The sequence below is a fragment of the Apteryx rowi genome, unplaced genomic scaffold (assembly GCF_003343035.1).
Source record: "Apteryx rowi isolate R43461 unplaced genomic scaffold, aptRow1 scaffold_49, whole genome shotgun sequence".
NCBI lineage: Eukaryota > Metazoa > Chordata > Aves > Apterygiformes > Apterygidae > Apteryx > Apteryx rowi.
In genome coordinates this window covers 1,140,859-1,149,607 of record NW_020450749.1, presented here as the reverse complement: position 1 = coordinate 1,149,607, position 8,749 = coordinate 1,140,859, and the positions used below count along the sequence as shown (strand labels likewise).

The 8,749-nt window shown below is 41.1% G+C and overlaps 1 long non-coding RNA gene across 1 annotated transcript; it reads left to right on the top strand.

The window, feature by feature from the left end:
- The first annotated feature begins 845 nt into the window (after positions 1–845).
- On the top strand, positions 846–4,262 carry LOC112972404. Its single transcript, XR_003255669.1, has 3 exons — positions 846–857; positions 1,698–1,748; positions 3,789–4,262. It is a non-coding gene; the product is annotated as an uncharacterized LOC112972404 (long non-coding RNA).
- Positions 4,263–8,749: the final 4,487 nt, after the last annotated feature.

Genomic DNA, 8,749 nt, shown 5'->3' with positions numbered 1-8,749 from the left:
ACAGTGCGAGGAGGTATTTGTTGTTGGTATTCTAATGCTTTGCTCAGTATTTATGCCACAGACTTGTCATTTCAGGTAAACTAAACCACGAAACTTAGTGTGCTGGGAAGTTCTCTTCCTCACCCCTCTGTATTCAGGCCACTTCTGCTTTCTTAATTTTCTGCATTACATTTTTAGTTCATACTTTCTTATAACTGCTATAGTGATTCCTTCTTCTCTGAGATTGCATATCATATGTATTGACCTATTACAACCACAGTCACCCTAACCACAACACACAATATTTTAAATCTTTATTTGCAAGTCRACCATCTTCATAGTTTGTGACATTGGAATCAAAAGATAAGATACCTTACTAGTTTTGGGGGGGTTTTTTTGAAAATCCATGCCCTTTTCCACTAGCCTTGGATTATTTTGGCTATTACTGAGTTAGAGTTATGAAAGCAGCAGCATCTTCATTTTATTTTTACTTAAAAGTTTATTTCTATGTCTAGAGCAAAATGTCTTAGTCATAGTATTTCCTCAGCATATCCTTTACTGTCCCCAAAAATGTAAATATTGTGCCTTTTTTCTTTTTAATACTGTTTACTTATTTTTTTGTTCTAGATGATGGTAAAATCAACCTGTTCTGCCAAACTCAGTGAGAAGGGAGGAACCCACGACACGTGGGGCATGGAGCAGTCTGCTGTAATATTATACAGTTTTTCAAAAGTCCTTCAGGTGAAGGCAAACAAGAGCAGCGAGCAGCTGTGTGCTCCCTCCCATGTCGGGGCCGCATGCGTCAGTCGTACTACTGGTGTGCCCTCAGTTCGCAGCTGACAAGGCATGTGCTAAGTGAACCTGACATCACAAGTTCGGTAAAATAAACCAGGCTACTTCAAACTGCTGTCGACAGAGGTTTTGCAATGGGAAATACTGTTGTTATTCCTCATTTTATTTCCCTCATGGATTCTATGATTTAACTCTACTCTTTACCAGACTAGATTTCAGCTCTGTGCATTATAAAAAGCTAATAGTGATAAGACAAAACATTTTCTCTGGAGCTGTTATGAAGTAAAGTAAAATGAAGTAAATCAAGAAACCGTGGGGAAAACCCACTGACTTTCTGTCTTTCATGCTCTCTTTCTTGCTCTTGCTCGCTCTTTTGCCCTCTTTTGCTCTCTTGCGCTCTCACTCTTGCTCTCTTTCTCGAGCTCTCTCGTTCTGGCTTGCTCTTGCTCTCTTGCTCTTTGTTGTGCTCTTTCTCGCTCTCTCTCACTCTTAGTTAGCTGGAGGTCTTAATGATGGACAACAGAAAAGTCTGAGAGCTTAATTTTATACACAGATTAATGCAAACAAAATTGCTTGAAAAGGTGATGGAAGTAGGATGTGGTGAAGAGCTTATAGAATTAAGGCAGTAATACCAGAGAAAGAAAAGGGATGTAGAAGAGATACCTCAGAAAAAAATAGAAAAGGAAAAAACCTGGAAGAATTATGGCAAAGGAGAAAAATACTGAGTAGTTGTTGTTGAAGGAAAAAAACATTAAATATCAGTAAGAATGTTAGAATATTAATTTTTGTCCATATAGAATTTCTATTTTCAAAGCTGAATGTTCTTTGTAGTTTTTCCTGATCACATGGAAATGACACAAGTCTGTCTAAGGTGAAGTCTAAACACCATGGCAAGTGAGTGAACTAGTGTGGCTTGATTTCCTCAGGTTCGGATGGCTGGCAGAGGCATGAGGGAGCAGAGCTGTTTCATGGTGGAGGTAAGGCAATTTCAGGTTTTTGCATGCCCCTGCATTGCATCTGGCCAGAGGTGAGATCTGAAAGCAGAGCCATAAAGGGCTGATGCTCATGTTGTGCACTGCTCTGAGATGAGCCCAGTGGAATGCAATGTACTCCCCATTTTGCTAACTAGTCGGGTGTCCAGGGGAAGGGGCCCACATGATGCCTGTCTGTTTTTATTTGATGACAACAAAATCTTGCTCAGTCTGGAATACCAGTTCCTACAACTACAAATCTGCAATTCTGAATCACTTCAGTGATTTTATATGAAAAGATATCTACCCAAGATTAAAAATGATTAATACATTCTGTTACTATTAGGATTAAAGTCCAAGCCTGGGATATAACACCCTCTTACATCCATGTCACAGAGTGTGGAGTAGGCATGGTGACTGACTGACTGCAGGTTTATGCATGTAATAACTGAAGTCCCACGTTGTTGGCGCTCCAAAAGTTGATGTCCCTCCATCCAATTTCCAAGGAAATCTCAGAAAAGCAAATGCACCTTGACACTCTTCCGTGTTGCAATGATGGCAGCATTGTGCTTTAGATTATGCAAGCTCTGTTTTAATTTTGCAATGAGCTTGTATCAATATTTTTTTTGTTGTCATGGACATCATTTTTGGTGACAGCCCTATTTAAAGAAGTTGCAACATTAACAAGCCATCTGTTAACCTTCCATAGAAAGGAAACGCTTTTGTCAATTACTCTAATGAAATCACAAAAATCATTTCCTGGTCTCCAGTCATAGCCCAGTCATCCTATCTTCTGTCAATAGGAGGATATTGAAGCACACAGGAAGATACACGCGCACTTTTATCCTGCTCTACAATATAGCCATAGTGTTGTATTTTAGTGCAGCAAATTATAATTAGCCAGTGATGTCAAAGGATTTTTTTTCCCCATTAAAAATTCTCTGTATTGCACAAACTCTTATATTCAATCTGAGAGTTTCCTCATCAGTCAGACAGGAAGGATGGGCACAAGGACTGGGAGAAGACATTTTGAGTTCATGCCAGCCTCATTAGTCAAGATTTTGATTTCATGATATAAAAGTATACAAAGGAAGAAGCAACACTTCCACTTAGGGGGGAATAAACAAAATTGCTAAATGACTCGATTTTGTCATTTGGGATGTGGCCACTAGAATGGCTGAATGGAAGGAGGAGAGATAGTGGGTAGAAGAGACTGGAGTAGTGGGAAAGGGAAAAATGAGTGGTGAAAACATGGAAGAGCAAGGAAGGACTCGAGCTTTGTGAGCTCTGTAGATGGGACACTTAGTAAGGGCAAAAAAAGAAACATGGGAAATTGCCTGTGAGGTATAAAATGATGTAGGTCCAACAAAAATCTTTCAGGGACCATGGATGTATCAGCACTGAGCAACACGAGCTGTTTATGTGGGAAAGTTCCAAGTACACATGAAGGGAAGATTCATCCTTTTCCTCTTCCTCCTGTCGGTGAGGATTTGACAACTCCTAACGGGAGGGAGGAGATAGATGTGGGAGATGTTGGTGTGAAGTTGCCACCCGAGTGGGGCTGGAGTTGCACGAGTCAATTCCTGTGTAGTGCTTATGTGTATGAGAATGAGGGACAAACAGCAAGAGCAGCCAGGTGTAGCCTGGAGAGGCAAATTTCTTGCAGCCTTTCAGCTTCTGCAACCTCCGCTGACTCTGGAGCAGGTTGATAAGGACAGCATCCGGCACAGCGTTTGGATAGCGTTGGTATGGGGTGACTTTTGGAGCCCGCACAGCTTGCTTCCCTTGTGAACAGTGCTCTCTAGGGAGGAACCTAGGGGTCAGAAGCAGATCTTTTATTGCAACATTATTCCCTAACTTTGACCAGTGGATCTGGAGCTGACCCTCAGCTATCTGATCTGTGTAATTTGTGGGAGGAGGGTGAAAAGAGGTTCCTTATTTGTTTTACCTGGAGGGATGACCGAGTCCGGCTACTTTCTGATACGTCCCTGTGAGCTTCAGTGGGCTTTGGTTAGACCTCAGTGTGAACCAATTGCTCTTTGGTAGGTCACCACCGTCCCCCTGGTCCATGTACACGTTTGCTACAAGATAAGATGGTTGCAGATAATGAAACACAAGTCACAGTGGAAATGCTGACATTCTCACCGAAAGCAACGGACTGGGTCATTGTGTTGAAAATAATCCTAGGGCTGCTCTACAGCTGTCAGCTTCTGCATTAGGAGATCGCCTCCGAGCACTGCGGCATCCTTGGCGTGGTGGACTTCTTTTGGATTTACGGCGTAAAGTTCGAGAGAATTTCTGTGGAAGAACACGTTGCATATGACATGGTGTGATGTCGTTGCCCTTACAGGGAAAGGAACTGCGTTTGTGATTTACTTAACCAGTAGTTCTGCCAAATCCGGAGTTTATTTAGACTTGAAAGAAGTAAGCTTAATTAAACAAATTAAACAAAGCTTTTTCCTTCCCACATATGCCCTGGTCCCTTTTTCTTCTTCTGAGAGATAACCAAAAGCCTATAAACAACAGGAATAGTCTTTTTTGTTGACCTGTCACAGAAGGCTAGCAGAGAAACATTATGCACAGGTGCAGCATGTTTGTAGGATCAGAGGACACATGGGTGTTTGAAATGAGTTTTTTGCATTTAAATCCCTGTGATAGGTTGGCAAAAGGATAAAACTGTTACGGTTTCAGTGTTGCCTGTTAGAGGTCAAGATCATTTTGACAAAAAATGGTAGTGATTGAGTGGAAGCCTTATCAAAACACAAGAAAGAGATTAAAAAAAAAAAATTGAATTCAGTTCTTGGCTACTCCAAAAGCTTTGCCTTTAACCATCATAAGCCAGTTAAGCTCTCCGTGCCTTGCGATGCGGTTCTGCAGTCCTGCGTGCCCAGCAGCAGACCTGAGTTAAGTCTTTTCCCCCCGCCCAGAAGTTACTGCCCATTCAGATGTACTGTTCAACTATTTGTCTGGCCAAATTCAAGCATGTGTTGTTGAGAGTCACGCAATTAAAGTGTTTTCTGTGATACTGATGAAAGCTGTTCTCAGGCCGTAAACTCTTACCGGCCGACCTCCCCCTTCAGCTGGCAGTCTAGCAGGACGATAGCTGGCCCTCGGCTCGGGATTTTGCGGCTAGAAAATTTCCTGAAGTCTGAGTGTGGCCACAAAAAGAGTGTTGTGTAAAAGCATGTTTTTGCCCAAACTTGGGTTTTCTCTCTCCTCTCAAATGGAGGTAATTCCAATAAGCAAATGAGGCCTTCACTCTGCTAACAAGGTGTCTTCTTTTCTAGTCTTGTATATGTGCTGAGGAGACTTATAGAGGAAAATTTCATCACAGGAAAGATATTTCCCTTGCTCTGCTACATGCACTTACATCATATGTTTTTCATTTGCAGGAAGTATGGGCAAATGATGCTGAAAATGTCTATACAGATGTCATTTATGATGTGCTTTGCCCAATTTATCAGCAAATATCTCTGATAATTACTTTTAGTATGTGATTTTTCAGGCAGATTGGCACCTTTCAAGAAAAAAAGCAAATTCATTCTAGACTATATTTTCTTATTTGCTTATATTAACAGAGTGAGAGAAAGGGGACAGTGTGAAAAAGCTTAGTAAAGCCAAGAAATACCATGTCTATTTAATCCCCTTTGTTCTCTGCAGCCGTTCTTCCATCAAATTAAAAACAAAATTGATTATGGTTCTCAACCATAAAAATCAGATTTAAAAATAAACAAATAATTTGTCCCAGGTAGTTTGCCAAGTATTAAAAATTAGTTTGACTGACCTAAAATGAACCTTTATTCCATCCTTCATTTCTAAAAATTAGTACTCTGTCCTTCCTCAGCCCTCTTCCATTTAATTCCAAAAGATGATGTGGGTAGATGCGAGGTTTAGTGTTGGGCAGCTCACTAAATATACTGCTGTGAGTTGCACCAAGCTCTGCTGGCGCACACACATCTTCGTTACATCTTTGTTAACCTATTTTGGTCTGCACTTGCATCCTCCTGTCAATATTCACAGTTATGTGTCTGCTCACAGTTTGCCACCCTAATCTTTTGTCCATTATCCTGGTTATTGTTCAGCTAATGCTTTTAGCCTTGAATATTCTTATAATAATATATAATATTTCTCAGAAACAAAATTTTGCTCCAAGTGTTACTAAAAGCAAAGCCCTCTAATCAGGCAGATGAAGCTCATTAGTGTTATGTTTCAAGAAGCCTTTCTTTGATGCAAACTAATTAATTTTGCCCCATTGCGAAATTGTCCCAACAGTAATGGGAGCTAAAATCTAATCAGATAAAAGGGACTCGGACAGAAAGAAAGGGCTGTCATGAGAACACAGCAAGATGAACAGTCTTCGCTAATCTTGGCAATGATCGTGTGGTTTACAGCTCTAAGGTTGAACATTTTGCAATTGCTGGTGTGTTTAAAGTCTCTGTTGTGAATTAATGGTTTTACACTGCATACTATTTTTCTTTTTTAATAACAGAAAATAACTGTGATTTCATTTACTTTGTTCATGCTGACCAGGGGTTGATGTTAGTGTTTAGATTGGTATTTGACCTTCATAGTTTGTTTTGCTGTGTGAATACCAGGATTTTTTTTTTTTTKGGGGGGGGGGAGTGAGGGCTGGGAAGAAGGGAGGGTTGAAGTCCCCATACTGAGAACAGTTCTCCAAGCTCATTTCACTCTGAAACGCTAATGCAACATAAAAGACTGGTTAGAAAAGAAAAATCTTGCCATATCCTCTGTTTCGAAAAGGCTGATTATTTATAGCAAGGAGAGGAAATGAATGCAAAAAACTGCTTTAATAGGCAGACCCAAAGTCTTCTGTGATTGTTTGGACCTTAAAGAGTCAGTTCTTGATTTCTCTTGGCCTTGCTATTTTTAAGATGTGCAAAATATATCGATTGCAGTCTTTCTGCTTTTTACATTAAACAAGTCTACTGTCAGCTAAACTTCCTAAATGAATATGAATGCGGTAGAGGCTGAATACTGGCATACGTTCATGGTAAGCCTGCTTTGTCAGAAGTGCCTGAAGAGCTCTCTTTCTCGCCTCTGAGTGGATCAAAGTCTGCGGAATTGCTTTCTGAGCTGTGCTTACTCATATCATTAACAAGTACAAAGCTTTCCCCCTTGTTAGCCTTTTCTGCCTCACCTTCAATGCAAAACATGCTGCTGTTATACTAATTAGGCCGGCAGGCTGAGGTTAACAAACACTCAGCGGCTTCCCTTATCAGCAGGCTTATTTTTGCGTTTCACTGTTTTGCTTTGTGCTTGCCTGTGATGTGAAAGAACTGGATAATTCCTGAGGTTATTAAGTAGAAATGATAATAGAGTAGAAACAGTGGTAATGGGGTGGTTCTTCAATGAATGGGGTGCACTTCTACTACACTTTTTGTTTAAAGGATGGAAAAGTATTGGGAAATGGTCAGAAGTAATCCCTGGATGTGGATGCCACGTTACCCTGACTGCTAAGAGCAGGTGTTTCCAGTGCTGGTAACTAAAGTTGCCTAAGACACTCAGACACTCTGTTCTCTTCTTTTTAGGTGCTTTACCTTTCATATTCATGTTAGCATTTTGCATTTACGTAGATCAGCTTGTCAAGTTTTTCACTCGCTTTTTCCACTCCTGGATTCACGGTTGCGGCCAGACTGAATTCTTTTTGCTGTCGTAACAAGGGGGATTTTTGCTGACTTCCATGGAACCACGACTCTGTCACTCCCTGCAGGTCTGCTGGCCCTTCACCTGGTCTTGTGTTTTCCATTTTTATTTTGAGACTGAAACGTTGTTTTCTGGGGATGTGAGTATTAGCATCCTACCTCAGATTGGGGTGGGATTTTGAAGTGACTCTGCCAGTCGTTCCCTCTCACTGTGCTCTGGTTCGCATTGCAAAGTCATCTTTGAGCCCCTGAACCGGATGGCTTTTGGGTGAAAGTAAACCAAGGGGTGCTTTCCCGAGGTGCCCCATAATTATTAAGGGGCGTTGAGTCCCGAGCACCTCACTGCTGATCGGCTTGACGGGAAGCCCCCGGCAGGGGTCTCGCGCGGAGGTCTGCTCATCGGCGTGACGCCCGCGCTCTCAGCCGGCTCGTCGTGCACTGCGCTCCCTGGAAAGAAAGACACGGTCAGGGGCAGTTTCCCCAGGCACTGCATATTTTATTTGCCATCTTCACCCAGATTGGAAAGACATCAGTTTCATCTAATTTCATGAGCATTTTCATGAGCCATTTCTGGAGCTTTCTGTGGCCTAAGGCTAATTTGATTTAACTTGAGGTGACTAGGTCAACACTGAGCAGATTAAAAAAAAAAAAAGGAGGCTTGTTCTTAGCACTTCTATACCCACTAACTCCAGAGTAGCTGGAGCAAAGAACTGTAGCACAGAGAGCTCTTTTGAGGTTTTGGTTCCCAATCTGATAGCAGTTTTGATTGAAATGTAGCTAATATTAAGTTTGTGATAACATATTCAGTGGTGAAAACAAATCAGAGCAAGGTTTCTCTCTCGCCCCAACAGCATCTTAACAAACCTTTCATAAAAAGCTTGCAAAGGTGTTATTAGGAAAAACTATGCCGTTTGCTCAGAGCAGCACCTAACTCGTATCACTTGTGATTTTATTTAGCTTTTATCAAAATAAAAAATATTACCTGTCTGAAACGAAAGGGCTAATATTATTTCTTTAAACAGTCCAAAGCAAATATACAAACAGTGAATGGGCTGTCAGCTACATGTGCTCCAGCAGATTTACACAGCATCTCTGGCTTTTCAAAATAAGCGTGCTTAAAGGTTATTGATACTGCAGCTGGCTGACTCATTCCGAGTGGGTAATTTGCCTGACTGGTTCTTGCGCTTTTCATTGGAAAAAATTATTTGTGAATGTTTTCAATGAATCTGTAACTTAAATTGTTTGCTGGATATTATTCCCCTTTTTCTCTTGTTGCTTATTGCATGTTTGTGAATGAAACCTTTTCATTGTTCAGCAACTTCTCAGTAATACTCAGAAGATCAC